The 18745-nt window shown below is 44.7% G+C and overlaps 1 protein-coding gene across 3 annotated transcripts in view; it reads left to right on the forward strand.

Annotated features, from left to right (window-relative positions):
- The window catches only part of oxr1a (oxidation resistance 1a), a 704666-nt gene that overhangs the window by 531897 nt on the left and 154024 nt on the right, over positions 1–18745 (forward strand). The gene's annotated exons all lie outside the window — the stretch shown is intronic.

Genomic DNA, 18745 nt, shown 5'->3' on the forward strand with positions numbered 1-18745 from the left:
CAACGAGGGTCAATTTTAGTTTCCAACTTTGTGTCCAATGATACCTGATATTGGATCAGGCTATTTTTCAGGCATCTCTTGTAGTTGCCAACAGCAGGCATTAAAAGAATTACACACGTAATTGTGGGACCTAAAACATATTAGAACTCTGCTATGAAATTGGATTTTGATATGTAGAACAGACACTAGGCAGTGATCTACGTTTAAAACCTGCAAGAGCAGGACTGCCCCCCCGCCCCCCACCCCGATTCATCCGAATCATGCTGGGACCAGAACCCTGGCGAATCGCATAACTAATGCTGTAGATAGTGCTTTAAACTAAATAGTTGGGGGGACAGTTCAATTTTAAAGTTAAAGGAGAAGGTAGAAGTGCAGGTTAATGATGAGGACTTTAACCTAGTTAAAGGGGTCGAGGGCTCAAGAGAGGTTAGTAAAGTTTCCAGAACACTTAATAGAACAGAGAGGACAGAATGTCGCAGGAATCTAACTTCAGGCAGAGCAAAAATGGGGACAAATATGAGAAGAGGCGGCGGTCAATGTAAGACTGAGGGTGTTATACCTAAACTTGCGCAGGATACAAAACAAGGTAAATGAGCTTGTTGCACACATTGAAATTGGCCTTTGCAATGTTGTAGGCATCACAGAGACGAGGGCAAGGGAATCAGGGCTGGGTCCTAAATATCCAAGTGTATGTGTCCTATCGAAATGACAGGCAGATGGACAGCGGGAGTGGGGTTGCATTGTTAATAAGGAATGAAATTAAACCGACAGCAAGAAGAGATATAGGATCGGAAGGCATAGAATCTATGTGGGTAGAGTAGAGCAGTTGCAAGGAAAAAGTATCCTGATGGCCGTTATGTGCAGGTACCCTAGCAGTAGACAGGATGTGGGGTAGAAAGTAAATCAGGAGATAGAAAAGGCATATAAGAAAGGCAATATTATAATAATCATGGGGGGGGGACTTCGATCTGCAGTTGGACTGAGTTAGTAGTTGACCCCCAAGAAAAGGAATTTGTGGAATGTCTGCGAGATGGTTTTTTGGAGCAGCTTGTGGTAGAGCCCACTAGGGAACAAGCATTCTTGATTTGGTGATGTGTAATGAGGCAGACTTGATTGGGAATTTAAGATGAAGGAACCCTTGGGGAGTAGTGACCACAATATGATCGAATTTACCCTGCAGTTTGAGAGGAAGAAGCTGGAATCGGATGTAATGGTATTATAATTTAAAAAAGGTAACTACAAAGACATGAGGGAGGAGCTGACGAGGGTGATGGGAAGGGGAACCTAGCAGGGAAGACAGTGGAACAGCAATGGCAGGAGTTATGGGGGTTATTCGGGAGGCACCATAGAAATTCATTCCGAGGAGAAAGAAACATGCTTCGGGGAGGATGAGGCGTCCATGGCTGATGAGGGAAATCAAAGACCGCATAAAAGAAAAAGCATACGAGGTGGTGAGGATTAGTGGGAAGCCTTTAAAAGTGAGCAGAGGACAACTAAAAAAGAAATAAAGGGGAGAAGATGAAGTATGAGTGTAAGATAGCTAGTAATATAAAAGAAGATAGCATGATTTTTTATTTTTTTTTGAATATATATAAAAGGTAAGAGAGAGGCATGAATAGAGATTGGACCATTGGAAAATGAGACTGGGAAAATGGTAATCGGAACAAAGAAATGGCAGAGGAACTAAATAGTTACTTTGCATCAGTCTTCACAGTGGAAGAGGGCGAGACTTCAATAAAGAGGCGGAGAGAGGGCGAGACTTCAGTAAAGAGCGCGGAGAGAGAGAGGGCGAGACTCCAGTAAAGAGCGCAGAGAGAAAGAGGGCGAGACTTCAGTAAAGAGCACTGTCGGGTTTCAAAATTGAAAAAAACCCAGTAAAGTGACGTCACACGAAACTGTGACCTGATTGGCTGAAAGGCAGAGTGGGCAAAATTTGAATATCTGGAGTTACTGATTTAAATACTAGTTTTGATTTGACTTGGATTACCATTTTTAAGTTGATTTGAATTACTATTTTTAAAATTTTTAATTTGACTTAAATAACTATTTTGGGTTGATGTAAATTACTATTTTAAAGTTGATTTAAATAACTTTTTTAATTTCAATTAAATAACTATTTTTAATTTGTTGTCAGATCAAGAGGGATAAATACTCAGTTTAAAAAAAAAAAAAAAAAAAATCTAATTAAATAGTCGACGGGGATTGGATTTAATCTGATACAAAAACATTTTTCTAAAGTTTAATTTTAAAGGTTTAATTTAAAGGAATAATTCATGGCAGGACAGCTTCAAGGCGTGGTTTGCTCCTCTTGCTCCATGTGGGAGGCTGGGGACAGTTCCAGTCCCCAGGTCAGCATGTGTGCAGGAAGTGTCTCCAGTCACAGCTCCTGGAAGCTCGAGTTTCAGAGCTGGAGTGGCGGCTGGAGACACTGTGGAGCATCAGCGAGTCGGAGAGTATCGTGGATAGCACGTAGTATAGAGAGGTGGTCGCACCGCAGGCTCAGACTCCGCAGGCAGGAAGGGAATGGGTGACCACCAGACAGAGCAGGAGAGCGAGACAGGTAGTGCAGGAATCTCCTGTGGCCATTCCCCTGCAGAACAGATATACCGTTTTGGATACTGTTGAGGGGAATGACCTCTCGGGGGGGGGGGGGGGGGGGGGAAGAAGCAACAGCCAGACCCGTGGCACCACGATTGGTTCTGCTGCAGAGGGGAGGAGTAATAAGTGTAACCGTGCAATAGTTATAGGGGATTCAATTGTTCGGGGAATAGACAGGCGTTTCTGTGGCCGCAAATGAGACTCCAGGATGGTATGTTGCCTCCCTGGTGCTAGGGTCAAGGATGTCTCTGAGTGGGTACAGGACATTCTGGAGGGGGAGGGTGAACAGCCAGTGGTCGTGGTATACATCGGTACAAATTACATAGGTAAAAAAAAGGGATGAGGTCCTAAAGGCAGAATAGAAGGAGATGGAAGGAAGTTAAGAAATCGGACCTCAAAAGTAGTGATCTCAGGATTACTACCGGTGCCACGTGCTAGTCAGAGTAGAAATGACAGGATATATAGGATGAATACGTGGCTGAAGAGATGGTGTCAGGGGGAGGATTTCAGATTCCTGGGGCATTGGGACCGGTTCTGGGGGAGGTAGGACCTGTACAAACTGGACGGGTTACACCTGGGTAGGACTGGAACTGATGTCCTATTTGCTAGAGCGGTTGGGGAGGGTTTAAACTAAAATGCCAAGGAGTCAGAGAAAGAGGGAGCAAGGCCAAAAGCAAAAGGAAGAAAAGTGATAGGTGGAGGACAAAATTCCAAACAGGGCAGTAGAGAAAAATATTGGGAGCAAGACGAGCATTGTGAAAAAGACAAACTTAAAGGCTCTGTGCCTTAATACAAGGAGCATTTGCAATAAAGTGGATGAACTAATCACGCAGATAGATGTAAATGGATATGATATAATTGGGATTACAGAGATATAGCTGCAGGGTGAACAGTGATGTAAACTGAATGTCCCAGGGTTCTCTATTTAGGAAGGACAGGCATAAAAGAAAAGATGGTGGCGTGGCACTGCTGGTTAAAGAGGAAATTAACACAATAGTGAGAAAGGATATTAGCTCTGACAATGTGGAATCTGTATGGGTAGAGTTGAGAAATACCAAGGGACAAAAAACATTAGTGGGTGTCATATATAGACCCCCAAACTGCACTGGTGAGGTTGGGAATGGCATTGAACAAGAAATTAGTGATGCATATAATTAAGGGAATATCGGTGATCATGGGTGATTTTAATCTTCACATAGACTGGGCAAATCAAATTAGCCACAATGCCGTAGAGGAGGAATTCCTGGAGTGTATACGGGATGGTTTTCTTGACCAATATGTGGAGGAACCAACTGGAGAGCAGGCCATCTTAGACTGGGTACTGTGTAATGAGAAGGGAATTATTGCCAATCTGGCTATGTGAGACCCCTTGGGGATGAGCGACCATAACATGATAGAATTTTTTATCAAGATGGAGAGTGAAGTAGTTGATTCGGAGACTAGGGTGCTGAATCTTAATAAAGGGAACTATGAGGCGTAAGGCGTTATGAGGCGTTATTGGCCTTGATAGATTGGGGAGAGTTACTTAAAGGGATGACGAACTGTCCCTGCAGATTGGAGGGTAGCTAACGTCACTCCGATATTCAAAAATGGAGGTAGAGAGAAAGGGAATTATAGACCAGTAAGCCTAACATCGGTAGTGGGGAAAATGCTTGAATCCATTATCAAGGACTTTATAACGGAACATTTAGAAAGCAGTGGCAGGATCAATCAGTCAGTATGGATTTATGAAGGGAAAATCATGCTTGACAAATCTGTTGGAATTCTTTGAAGAGGTAATCAGTACAGTCGACAAGAGGGAGCCAGTCGATGTGGTATATTTGGACTTTCAGAAGGCGTTTGACAAAGTCCCGCATAAGAGATTATTGTGCAAAACTAAAGCGCATGGGATTGGGGGAAATGTATTGAGGTGGATAGAAAACTGGTTGGCAGAGAGGAGACAAAAAGTAGGGATTAATGGGTCCTTTTCAAATTGGCAGGCAGTAACCAGTGGGGTACCACAGGGATCGGTGCTGGGACCCCAGCTATTCACAATATATATTAATGATTTGGATGAGGGAACAAAATGTAACATCTCAAAGTTTGCAGATGATACCAAATTAGGTGGGAGGGTGAATTGTGACGAGGATGCAGGGATCCTATAGCAAGATCTGGACAGGTTGGGTGAGTGGGCCAACTAATGGCACATGCAGTATAATTTGGATAAGTGTGAGGTTATTCATTTTGGAAGCAAAAACAGGAAGGTAGATTACTACCTGAATGGTTGTAAATTGGGAGAGGGGAGTGTGCAGCGGGACCTAGGTGTCCTTGTGCACCATTCACTGAAGGTAAGCATGCATGTGCAGCAGGCGGTAAAGAAGGCTAATGGTATGTTGGCCATCATTGCAAGAGGTTTCGAGTATAGATGCAGGGATGTGTTGCTGCAATTGTACAGTGCCTTGGTGAGGCCACACTTGGAGTATTGTGTGCAGTTTTGGTCTCCTTCTCTGAGGAAGGATGTTCTTGCTCTCGAGTGAGTGCAGCAAAGGTTTACCAGACTGATTCCAGGGATGGCGGGACTGTCATATGAGGAGAGATTGACTAGGTTGGGATTGTTCTCACTGGAGTTCAGAAGAATGAGGGGGGATCTCATAGACACTTATAAAATTCTAACAGGACTAGACAGGGTAGATGCAGGGAAGATGTTACCAATGATAGGTGTGTCCATAGGTCCACAAAACCTTGCTTTTAAAGATTCACCTACCACTGGTAACAATACTAAAACTTTATCTCCATAGGCAAAACTATGAACTTTGGATTTCTTGTCCGCTACCCGTTTCATCACATTTTGGGCACCTTTTAAATGTTGTCTAGCCAATTCACCTGCTCTATTTTAAGTGGTCCTCTTAACCTCATGACCAAAAATTAGTTCAAAAGGACTAAATTTGCTTGATTCATTAGGTGCATCCCTAATTGAAAACAGTACAAATGGAATTCTTTTATCCCAATCCTCTGGATAATCTTGACAATAAGCCCTCAACACTGTCTTTAATGTCTGATGCCACCTTTCTAACGCTTCCTGCGATTCTGGATGGTACGCAGTTGATTTAAATTGTTTTATTCCTCAGCTATCCATAACTTCTTTGAATAACCTTGAGGTAAAATTCGATCCTTGATCCGATTGTATTTCTTTGGGTAGTCCATATCTAGTAAAGAATTTAAGTAACTCCTCCACAATCTTTTTAGCTGTAATATTACGTACTGGAATGGCCTCTGGAAACTTAGTAGACACATCCATCATAGTCAAAAGATATTGATTCCCACTTTTCGTTTTAGGAAGCGGTCCTACACAATCAATTATGACCCTCGTAAAAGGTTCCTCAAATGCTAGAATGGGTATTAAGGGCACTGGTTTTATCACTGCTTGAGGTTTCCCTATCACTTGACATGTGTGACATGATTGACAAAATTTAACGATATCTTTATGTAGTCCAGGCCAAAAAAATGTTTCTGGATTTTAGCTTGAGTTTTCCTTCCCAAATGACCTCCCACTGGTACCTCATGTGCAACTCGCAACATGTCCTTTCTATACCCTACCGGCAATACTACTTGATGAACTTCTGACCACTTTACATCCGCCTGCATATGTAAAGGTCTCCATTTTCTCATCAAGACATTACTTTTATGGTAATAACACTCTGGCATACATTCAGATTCCTCTTCCACGTATGCTTTCTGATACATCCGTTTTGTTTCTATATCTTTTTATTGTAACTCCGCCAATTTTCCTGAACTAAAAATATCCGCCTCATCCTCCACCTGTTGTTCTTTTTCAACCATCTGATCAAAAATCGTTTCTGATAATTGCACTTCAACTTCATCTTCACTCTTTGATTTCTCCTCTTGTCTTAACCTGTGACTTTGCGACCTTGTTGCCACACAATCCGGAAAAATCTCAGGATATTCATCCTCCAACACTTCAGTTGTCTGATTTTCCACTGGTTTATCAACCACATTAGGCATCACTCCCACCTGCGATCCAGCTATATCATTACCCAAGATAAACTATTCCTGGACAAGGTAGTTTCTCTATTACTCCTACTACCAGTTCACCACTCTTCACTGGACTTTCCAATCTTACCTTATATAATTGAACACTACTCCTCTCACCCTGAATTCCACATATTACCACCTTTTCTGGCAACATTCTTCCCAAACTACATAACTCCTCATCTCTTACCATTAAAGATTGACTAGCTCCCGTATCTCTTAAAATTGTGACTTCTTTACCTGCTCCTCCTGATACACATGAGTAAACTTTACCCACACAAATTCTTTAAAGAGATCTGGCATCTTCTTATCAATCACCTCTTGATCAGGCTTTACAATCTTTTGCACCTCCTTTGCTCCATTTCGGCTTTCCTTCACCACTTTAACAAACCCCACCGTCTTATCCTGTTTTACCACATCGGCTTTCCCAGTGCTTTTCTTCGACCACCAACACTGTGACTTTACATGGCCAGTTTATTACAGTGAAAACATTTGAAACTTTTCATTTATTTTCCACACTCCTGGATTTATTTTTTAAGAATTGCCAAGGTTTGACGAGAAGGAGGTAGAAGCCTTTTTCATTTCATTTGAGAAGGTAGCTAAACAAATGAAATGGCCACAGGACATGTGGGTATTACTGTTCACACAAAGCTGATAGGTAGGGCTAGTGAAGTGTTTGCATCACTACTTTATTATCTCCCATCAGATCACCTTTACCTTACCACTTGAGTATTTCTCATGTCCCCAGTTTCTATCCCTTACAGGCTGAAACTGATGTCGAAACTAAGCTTTGATTTATGAACTAATTCATAATCATCTGCCATTTCTGCTGCTAATCTCGCAATTTTAACCCTCTGCTCTTCCACATGAGTTCTCACTACATCAGGAATTGATTTTTTAAACTCCTCCAAAAGTATAATTTCTCAAAGAGCTTCATACGTTTGGTCTATTTTCAAAGCCCTTATCCACCTATCAAAATTATTCTGTTTGAGCCTTTCAAACTCCATGTATGTTTGACCAAATTCTTTCCTTAAATTTCTAAACCTTTGTCTGTAAGCTTCATTTGCACGTAAGATGGATTTTTTCACCTCCTCGTACGTCTCAGATACCTCCTCCGGTAGTGGTGCAAACACTTCACTAGCCCTACCTATCAGCTTTGTGTGAACAGTAATACCCACATGCCCTGTGGCCATTTCATTTGTTTAGCTACCTTCTCAAATGAAATGAAAAGGCTTCTACCTCCTTCTCGTCAAACCTTGGTAATGCTTGGACATATTTAAATAGATCCCCACCAAGCCTTCAACGCTCTTTTTCACTATCCTCATCACGATCAACCAACTGTACATTTCCCTTTACGTCTGCCAAATTTAACTGACTGTCATGTTTCATGGCCATTTTCTGAAGTTCAAACTCTGTCTCTTTATCTTTTTCCCTGATCTGTATCCCCCTTTCTCTTTCTTTTTGTTCTGCTAGGGCTATTCTTTCTGTTTTCCTTCTCTCTCTTTTTCCTCTCTCTCTTTCTCTTTCTTTTTCCTCTCTCTCTCTTTCATATCAAGTTGCTTTAATTCTTTCTCATGTTCCATTTGTTTAATTTGTAACTGAAGTTTTGCCATTTCCAATGAGTCAAACTGGATCTCAGGCAACTTTAAATGCTTAGCCACCGCCATAATTACCTCATCTTTTCGCATTTTGTCAGGTAATGTTAACTGCAATGTTTTTGACAAATCTAACAGTCTGCTTTTAGTCTCTGTCCGTAAGGTACTGCGTGTGACCGTCTCCACCCCCAAAAACTTCAGAGCCTCTGAAAGAGCCATTGTCCACAACACACTCACTACTTAAACTAAAATACCACACCTGAAAATCAACCACAATATGCTCACCCCTCACTGTCTTTAAGTTCACAAAGCCAATCCAATAGATAGACTTTTATCCCCCTCAAGCCCCCAATTTGTTATGGGCCAGGGTTTAGAGAACCCCAAAGTGTATCATGGAGTTTACCTGACCCACAACTTTTAATAGATTGTGGTATGAGGAGCACACAGCCCACTCTACAGGTGTGGTACAGCAGAAATGGAAAAGTTTTTTTAAAGCAAAACCATGTTTGTTCTATGAACTCAAGTTAACCTTTGTTAAAACATACAGTGAACATCTTAGCAACCATTAATTCAAATACAACCCCCAAAGAATACAACACTAAGTACTCCTTTAAGCTTTCCTTTTAACATCTATGAGACTTAAAACACCTTTTACCAGAAGCACATCAGGTTAAAGTCACTACTGTTATTAGTTTTAAATCACCAGGATCGATTTACAGTCTTTAGGATTACAGAGAGAGACTCTAATACACCTTCTGGCTGTGACCGCAGTTATCCAGCTCTGAAAACGAAACTAAAACACACCCTGCAGCAAACAGCCTAAAACGAAAATAGAAAGCTGACAGACAGCCCAGCTCCACCCACTCTCTGACATCACTGCAGTAGTAAACACCCATTTCTTAAAGTTACTCTCTCTACAGATATTTATGTACATACTCATTTATAAACACCCATTTCTTAAAGGTACTCTCACATGACAATACATTAATGATCTGGAAGAAGGAACTGAGGGCATTGTTGCTGAGTTTGCAGATGAGACAAAGATATGCAGAGAGACAAGTAGTATTGAAGAAACAGGGGGACTGCAGAAGGACTTGGACAGGCTAGGAGAGTGGGCAAAGAAGTGGCAGATGGAATATAATGTGGAGAAGTGAGGTTGTGCACTTTGGCCAGAAGAATGGAGACACAGACTATTTTCTAAACGGGAAAAGGCTTTGGAAATTAGAAGTGCCACATCTTGCAATAACATTTCCAATGTAATACAGCCCATCTTCTCCTGTGAATTTTCACAAGATACTTAAGGACGAGGAAGATCTTGAGGCCCAATTTAATTGATCTATCGAAGGGCCAGTGGAGGGTGAAGGGCTCCTATGTCTTATGGTCTTATGATTCTCCAGTCCTCTTGTATACCACCCCTACCCTTGGGCTTTATCTCTGGGTTGCTGCCGTGCATTCCAATATTCAATTGTCTATGCCGACTGAGCAACCAGACTATGTGCAACAGGTGCCAGGAAATAATGTTGTTGAAATCCAAAGCTGGCATCATGGCTCTGATTATGTGGTTGAAAATAGGACATTATTATGAACCTTGGATAACGAGAGATATTGTAGGCCTCGTCAAAAAGAAAAAGGAAGCAGTTGTCAGGGCTAAAAGGCTGGGAACAGACAAAGCCTGTGTGGAATATAAGGGAAGTAGGAAGGAACTTAAACAAGGAGTCAGGAGGGCTAGAAGGGGTCACGAAAAGTAATTGGCAAGTAGGGTTAAGGAAAATCCCAAGGCTTTTTACACGTACATAAAAAGCAAGACGGTAGCCAGGGAAAGCGTTGGCCCACTGAAGGATAGGCAAGGGAATCTATGTGTGGAGCCAGAGGAAATGGGCGAGGTACAAAATGAATACTTTGCATCAGTATTCACCAAAAAGAAGGAATTGATGGATGTTGAGTCTGGAGAAGGGTGTGTAGATAGCCTGGGTCACATTGAGATCCAAAAAGACGAGGTGTTGGGCGTCTTGAAAAATATTACGGTAGATAGGTCCCCAGGGCCTGGTGGGATCTACCCCAGAATACTGAAGGAGGCTGGAGAGCAAATTGCTGAGGCGTTGACAGAGATCTTTGGATCCTCGCTGTCTTCAGGTGATGTCCCGGAGGACTGGAGAATAGCCAATGTTGTTCCTTTGTTTAAGAAGGGTAGCAAGGATAATCCAGGGAACTACAGGCCGGTGAGCCTTAGTCAGTGGTAGGGAAATTACTGGAGAGAATTCTTCGAGACAGGATCTACTCTTATTTGGAAGCAAATGGACGTATTAGTGAGAGGCAGCATGATTTTGTGAAGGGGAGGCCGTGTCTCACTCACTTGATTTTTCGAAGAGGTCACAAAGATGATTGATGCAGGTAGGGCAGTGGATGGTGTCTATATGGACTTCAGTAAGGCCTTTGACAAGGTCCCTCATGGTAGACTAGTACAAAAGGTGAAATCACACGGGATCGGGGTGAGCTGTCAAGGTGGATACAGAACTGGCTAGGTCATAGAAGGCAGAGAGTAGCAATGGAAGGATGCTTTTCTAATTGGAGGGCTGTGACTAGTGGTGTTCCGCAGGGATCAATGCTGGGACCTTTGCTGCTTGTAGTATATATAAGTGATTTGGAGGAAAATGTAACTGGTCTGATTAGTAAGTTTGCAGACGACACAAAGGTTGGTGGAATTCCGGATAGCGATGAGGACTGTCGGAGGATACAGCAGGATTTAGATTGTTTGGAGACTTGGGCGGAAAGATGGCAGATGGAGTTTAATCCGGTCAAATGTGAGGTAATGCATTTTGGAAGGTCTAATGCAGATAGGTAATATGCAGTGAATGGTAGAACCCTCAAGAGTATTGAAAGTCAGAGAGATCTAGGTGTACAGGTCCACAGGTCCCTGAAAGGGGCAACACAGGTGGAGAAGGTAGTCAAGAAGGCATACGGCATGCTTGCCTTCATTGGCTGGGGCATTGAGTATAAGAATTGGCAAGTCATGTTGCAGCTGTATAGAACCTTAGTTAGGCCATACTTCGAGTATATTGTTCAATTCTGGTCGCCACACTACCAGAAGGATGTGGAGGCTTTAGAGAGGGTGCAGAAGAGATTTACCAGAATGTTGCCTGGTATGGAGGGCATAAGCTATGAGGAGCGATTGAATAAACTCGGTTTGTTCTCACTGGAACGAAGGAGGTTGAGGGGAGACCTGATAGAGGTCTACAAAATTATGAGGGGCATAGACAGAGTGGATAGTCAGAGGCTTTTCCCCAGGGTAGAGGGGTCAATTACTAGGGGGCATAGGATTAAGGTGCGAGGGGCAAGGTTTAGAGTAGATGTACGAGGCAAGTTTTTTACACACAGGTTAGTGGGTGCCTGGAACTCGCTACCGGAGGAGGTCGTGGAAGCAGGGACGATAGTGACATTTAAGGGGCATCTTGACAAATACATGAATAGAATGGGAATAGAGGGATACGGACCCAGGAAGTGTGGACGATTGTAGTTTAGTCGGGCAGCACGGTCGGCACGGGCTTGGAGGGCCGAAGGGCCTGTTCCTGTGCTGTACCTTTCTTTGTTCTTTATTATACGGGGAGCTGGTAGAAGGGCTGGGGGCCCCGATTGGGTTGGAGGAGATAGTGGAGGGCTTGAAGGCCATGCAGTCGGGTAAGGCCCCGGGACCAGACGGGTACCCAGCGGAGTTCTACAAAAGGTTCTCCGGGATATTGTGACCGGAGCTGATGAAGGTGTTTAATAAGGCAAGGGAAAGAGGGGTTCTGCCCCAGACGATGTCACAGGCCACGATTTCACTTATCCTGAAACGGGACAAGAACCCGGAGCTATGTGGATCTTATAGGCCTATTTCCCTGTTGAACATATAGACGCCAAACCTTTGGCCTCCAGGATTGAGGATTGTGTACCGAACGTCATCGTGGAGGATCAGACGGGGTTCGTTAAGGGCAGGCAGCTGGTGGCCAATGTAAGAAGGCTGTTAAACGTGATCATGATGCCCCTGGAAAGTAGGGATGTGGAGGTAGTAGTCGCGATGGATGCGGAAAAAGCTTTTGACCGGGTTGAGTGGGATTATTTATGGGAGGTTCTGGGGCGGTTCAGATTTGGGAGGGGTTTTATTGACTGGGTCAGGTTACTGTACCAGGCTCCTGTGGCAAGTGTACGGACGAACAGGACGACTTTGGACTATTTTAGACTGCACCGGGGGATGAGACAGGGATACCCCCTCTCCCCACTGCTGTTTGCGCTAGCTATAGAGCCGCTGGCAATTGCCCTGACGGCTCATGGGGCTGGTCCCCGGGGGGGGGGGGGGGGGGGGAGCACAGAGTCTCTCTGTATGCGGATGACTTGCTTCTGTATGTTTCAGATCTTATTGAGGTGATGGAAGAAAACATGGGAATTTTAGGGGAATTCGGCCGGTTTTCGGGGTACAGGTTTAACATGGGGAAGAGCCAGATGTTTGCGGTCCAGGTGAGGGGTCAGGAGAGGCGACTGGGGGAACTGCCGTTTAGTTTGGTAGGGGACAGTTTCTGGTCCCTCGGTATTCAAGTGGCGCGGGATTGGGACCGGCTGCATAAATTGAATTTGGCCCGGTTGGTGGACTAGATGAAAGATGATTTCTGGAGATGGGATGCGCTCCCGTTGCCTCAAGCTGGGAGAGTCCAAACAGTGAAAATGACGGTCCTCCCGAGATTCCTGTTTGTATTTCAATGTCTCCCCATCTTCATTCCGCGGTCCTTTTTTAAGCAGGTCAATAAAGTTATTGTGGGCTTTGTGTGGGGGGCAAGTCCCCGCGAGTGAGGAGGATAATGCTTGAGCGGAGTCGGGGAGAGGGAGGGCTGGCGCTGCCGAACTTTAGCAATTATTACTGGGCGGCTAACATAGCCATGATTAGGAAGTGGCTGGTTGGGCGGGGGGGGGGGGGGGGCGGCATGGGTGCGTATGGAGGCGGCTTCTTGCAAGGGCACAACTTTGGGGGCGCTGGTAACTGCGCCTTTGCCGTTCCCGCCGGCGCAGTACTCCACCAGCCCCGTGATGGTGGCAGCCTTGAGAGTCTGGGGGCAATGGAGAAGTTATGTGGGACCAGTGAGAGCATCGGTCTGGTCCCCAATCTGCGACAATCATCGGTTTGCCCCGGGGAGGATGGAAGGGGGGTTCCGCGTTTGGCGGAGAGCAGGGATTGAGAGGATGGGGGATTTGTTTATAGAGGGGAGCTTTCTGAGTATGAAACGCTGGAGGAGAAGTTTGCATTGGTGGGGGGGGGAACGAATTTCGATATCTGTAGGTGCGGGACATTCTGCACATACAGGTATCAACCTTCCCACTCCTGCTGCTAAGGGGGATTCAGGACAGGGTAGTTTCCAGAGGATGGATAGGTGAGGGGAGCGTTTCTGACATTTACAAGGAACTTATGGGATCAGAGGATACGCAAACCGAGGAACTGAAGCGAAAGTGGGAGGAGGAGCTGTGGGGGAGAGATAGAAGAGGGCCTTTGGGCAGACAGGTTGAGTAGAGTCAACGCGACCGTAACTTCTGCCAGACTCAGCCTGATTCAATTCAAGGTCGTTCACCAGGCCCACATGACAGTGGCCCGGATGACCTGATTCTTTGGGGTGGAAGACAGGTGCGCAAAATTTGCGAGAGGACCAGCGAACCATGTCCACATGTTCTGGGCATGTCCAAACCTGAGGGGATTTTGGCAGGGGTTTGCTGATGTCATGTCCAAGGTATTAAAAACAAGGGTGGCATTGAGTCCAGAGGTGGTGATTTTCGGGGTGTCGCAGGATCCGGGAATCCAGGAGGAGAAAGAGGCAGACGTTCTGGCCTTTGCTCCCCTGGTAGCCCGGAAGCGGATATTACTAGCATGGAGAAACTCAAAGCCCCGAAGTCTGAGACCTTGGTATCGGACAGGGCTAGCTTTCTCTGTTTGGAGAAAATTAAGTTCGCCTTGGGAGGGTCACTGTTCGTGTTGGCAACCATTCATCGACTTCTTCGCGGAGAATTAATCGTCAGCAGAGGGGGGGGGGGGGGGGATTAGGTTAGCGTAGATTAGGGAGTTAGTTAATGGTGGAACCTGTTGGGGAGGGAGGTGGTATTTGCACTATGTTTGTATTTTCATGTACATTGTTTATATTGCGGCTGTTACAATGCCAAAAAAGATACCCCAATAAAATGTTTATTTAAAAAAAAAAAAGAAAATAGGACATTGTGGCAGCACGGTGGCGCAGTGGTTAGCACTGCTGCATCACGGCACCAAGGTCCCAGGTTCGATCCCAGCTCTGGGTCACCATCCGTGTGGCGTTTGCACATTCTCTCCGTGTTTGTGTGGGTTTCGCCCCCACAACCCAAAGATGTGCAGTGTAGGTGGATTGGCCATGCTAAATTGCCCCTTAATTGGAAAAACTGAACTGGGCACTCTAAATTTATTTTAAAAAAGAAAATAGGACATTACTAATTTCTCGGCTATCCTTTTAGCTAATTGGTCAGGCACTTTGATATTCTGTTTAAATGATCTGAGGCTGAGATGTATCTTGATTTAAGATTGCTTCCATTGTAATTGATGAAAAAGGTTTCACTTGGATTTTTTTTTTGAAGGGATTATTCTCTTCATAACAAAATATAAGGGGTATATAAATCTTATAGAATTACCACATCTTACAATAACATTTCAATGTAATATAGCCTGTCTTCTCCTGTGAACTTTCACAAGAAAGCTAAGGATGAGGAAGATCTTAAGGCCCAATTTAATTGATCTATCGGAGGGACAGTAGTTAGCAATGCGCCCTCGCAGCTCCAAGGTCCCGGGTTCAATTCCGGCCTCAAGTGACTAACTGTGTGGAGTTTGCACGTTCTCCTCGTGTCTGCGTGGGATTCCTCCGGGTGCTCCAGTATCCTCCCATAGTCCAAAGATGTGTGGGTTAGGTGGACTGGCCATGCTAAATTGCTCCTCAGTGTCTAAATGCTGTGCAGGTAGGTGGGGTTATGGGGAGAGGGTGGGGAGTTGACCTAGGTAAAGTGCTATTTCAGAGGGTCGGTGTAGATTTGATGGGCTGAATGGCCGCCTTCTGCACAGTAGAGATTCTATAATGCTAAGTAATTCACTTTAGGCCCAAAGCTGCAACTGCTGGGGCTCAGTTGGTTTTACTTTTGCCTCTTGAGTTAGAAAAGGTTGTGGGTTCAAGTCCCACTCCAGGAATTGTGGATTGATTTTTTTAACCACATCAATCTGGTAAAGTTCAACATCACAGTGCACATCATGGTATGATATTTTCTCTCAGTACAAATTAGATATTAAAAGGGAGAGCCTTTTGGTGGTATTGATTTGTTTATTTTGTTTAAATAAAATTACTGTGTTTTAACATAATTATGTAAAAGGTCAAAGACAGAACCGGAGTTAACATTTGTAAATTGGAACAAGGCCAATTTGGCCAATTTTACTAAGTTGAGGAGTGATTTAGCAAGAGTGGACCAGAAAGAACTGCATGAAGTGAACTTAAATCAGTGTCAGAACAGTGTGAGGCATTCAAGGAGTTCAGAGTAAACATGCTCCTGCAAAAAGAAAAGAGTGGGACATCCAAATATAGAGCCCCCTTGGTATCAAGGAGCTTACAGGGTTAGATAAGACCGAAAAGGGAAACTTATGTCAGACACAATGAAGTTAATATTACAGAAAGCCAAGAGGCGTATCAAAAGTGAAGGGGTGAAATCATAAAGGTAATTATGAAAAAAAAGAGAAGGCATGATGATATTGGCAAGCAAAATCAATGAAAAGCCAAAAATGTTCTATGAGTACTAATTTGATTTTTTTTAAGATGGTAACAGGGATGATTAATGGGGTAGTCCATTTAATGTGGTCTACATAAGGGAGGATTCTCCGTCGACCGACGCTGAAATTGCAAAAAAACTATTAGGCGGAGAATCGGTCGCAACGCCAACATTGTGGCGGTTGCCATGCTGTCCGGTGCCTCGAGATAAGCATCAATGTGTTCTACTCCACATGTACAGTAAGCGCTGCCCGCATATCACTAGCGGGCCTGACCCGGTATTCTCCGGGGCCTCCGCGATGTTCCGCCTCCGGTGGAGGGAATTACCGACAGCGAGTTCCACTTGTGGTTTTAAAAATCGGGAACCAGGCACTGTGGCTGATGAGAGAGGGAGAGGAGATAGGAGAGGCAGAAGTGCAACTGTGCAGGGCAGGCTGGGGAGCAGTGGTGGTGGTGAAGGGGCGTGGGTGGGGGGGTAGGGTGCCTCCGCCAGGCCTGTGGAGGGGGTTGGGAAATGGGGGCTGACCACGAGATGGGCTGTGAGGTCAGGATGGCTCCCTCGGGACTGGCGCGTCCTGTCAGGAGCTACCATTGCCGCGGCCTGCAAGGCAGCCACCTTGCTGCGCATCCCACTGACTGTGGCCCCTGGTTGTACAGAGTGACACCAACAATATGGGTGCCCCCACCCTAATATACCGGCCCCCATCCTCCACTCTACCATCACCGCACTCCACCCCACCAACTCTTTCCCCCCCCCCCCCCCCCCCAAACCGCCTGCCACCCGCTGCCGGGGTAGCACGCCGCCCACCCAAGGGCAACGTCCACAGTAGCCCCTGCAGGAGGGCACCAGACGCGGGCCGCAGATCGTGCCGCTGGCATTGGTAGAGCCAACCAACTCTACCTCTGGCAGCAGGGACAGGAGCCAGGACCCTGAGGAACGGTGCCAATTTCCCTATAATAGAACACCACCGATTCAGTCCCGGCGTCAACACTTAGCTCCTGAAATGGAGAATCCCACCTAAGGATTTTGACGAGCTATACACCCCACCTGACCTAAGTTACATTGTCCCATTCGGACTTAAACTCGTTAAAGGGAATAAACAAGATACCCCTGGTCAGCCGGGGTGATTCACTCAAGATCCATTGTCCCGGGGCACACTTATCTGACTAGTCATAGACCATTACGGAGAATGATGATGTATTTTGTCTGTAAATTGGAAGTTAGTTGCTTATTCATTGCATGGCCCAGTTCTTTTGTGTAAACGGGAGTGGGCAATCAAAAGTCCAGATAGTGAAGAGGAGTTAAGTCTGGACATACCTGGACAGAAACATCTTTATGGGACTTGGCGAAGTTCAGAGAGATAAAAGAATAGTGTTTTAAGAGGACAGGGGCAGAAGGATTTGGAGAACGATCGGGAGAGGCCATGAAAAAAGACTGCCACAGAGACAGGCTTTCGGACAGGATCTGGAAGAGCTTCAATACCAGCAGGAATATGGGTGACACGGTAGAACAGTGGTTAGCACAGTTGCTTCACAGCTCCAGGGTCCCAGATTCGATTCCTGCCTTGGTTCACTATCTGTGCAGAGTCTGCACGTTCTTCCCGTGTCTGCGTGGGTTTCCTCCGGGTGCTCCAGTTTCCACCCACAGTCCAAAGATGTGCAGGTTAGGTGGATTGACCATGCTAAATTGCCCTTGGTGTCCAAAAAAGGGTGGGGTTACTGGGTTACAGGGATAGAGTGGAGGTGTCGGCTTAAGTATGATTCTCTTTCCAGGGGCCAGTATAGACTCGATGTGCCGAATGGCCTCCTTCTGCATTGTAAATTTTATGAATATGTTCTGTAATGCCTGTCTGTGTAAGTGGAGTTGAGAACTGTATGTTCATTTTACGTGCTGTTTAATGGGAAATCGTGTGTTAGGGTAAAGAGATACATGTAAGCTGTTCTTGTTCGGTTCGAAGTTTAAATGTTGTTTTTCTTTTGTTATAATATAGTTTTAGTTATAAAAATAACCAAGCCCTATTTCTCACGCAATCAATCCTGGAGCGATTCGGTCTTTTCATACAGTCTTAAAAATAAAATAAAACGTCGGATTTCTGGTCCAGTACCTTAGCCACTGTTGGGATCTGGTAGCCCTGAATTGTCACCTTCTACTTTTGTGCAACACAGGTCAGGACCATTTTGCTTTATGCCATCCTATTGCCAAGTATGTCATCAGATCATCGTTAGCTTCTGTTTGTGAATTATTGTGCATAATAACTTACTTGCTTGAAATAGCTTTTTAATATATCTCAGATTGCTTTCAACAGTCACCAGGAGATTGATGCTGATTCCAGGAGATTCTCAGCTATTCTAGTCGTGTTCGCAACCCTAACAACATAGCATGTCTGAGCTCAATTTTCAACCATGAAAGCCTGCACTTACTGCTCCATCCAGTTCCCAATATAACCAACCCTCCCTCCAATCATTCAGTTACCATTTGAGAATTTTTAACTTTGCACAGCTCAATGAAGCTTTCAAAATCAGCTTTTTGTGTGCACAAGTCACAATAGCCTTTCTAAAATGTAGTTTGCAATATGTTATGTTCAATGTATATATAACATAAAAATTATTCAATCTGACAGCACAGGAGGTTATGCAATTTGTCCTATTCTCCTATTCCTCATAGCTTTGCAATCCTGGCCTCATTAAATACGTATCTTTTTTGAAAAATACTACTGACTTTGAATATCTCTGTTCCCT

The sequence above is a fragment of the Scyliorhinus torazame genome, chromosome 11 (genome assembly GCF_047496885.1).
Source record: "Scyliorhinus torazame isolate Kashiwa2021f chromosome 11, sScyTor2.1, whole genome shotgun sequence".
Classification (NCBI taxonomy): Eukaryota; Metazoa; Chordata; class Chondrichthyes; order Carcharhiniformes; family Scyliorhinidae; genus Scyliorhinus; species Scyliorhinus torazame.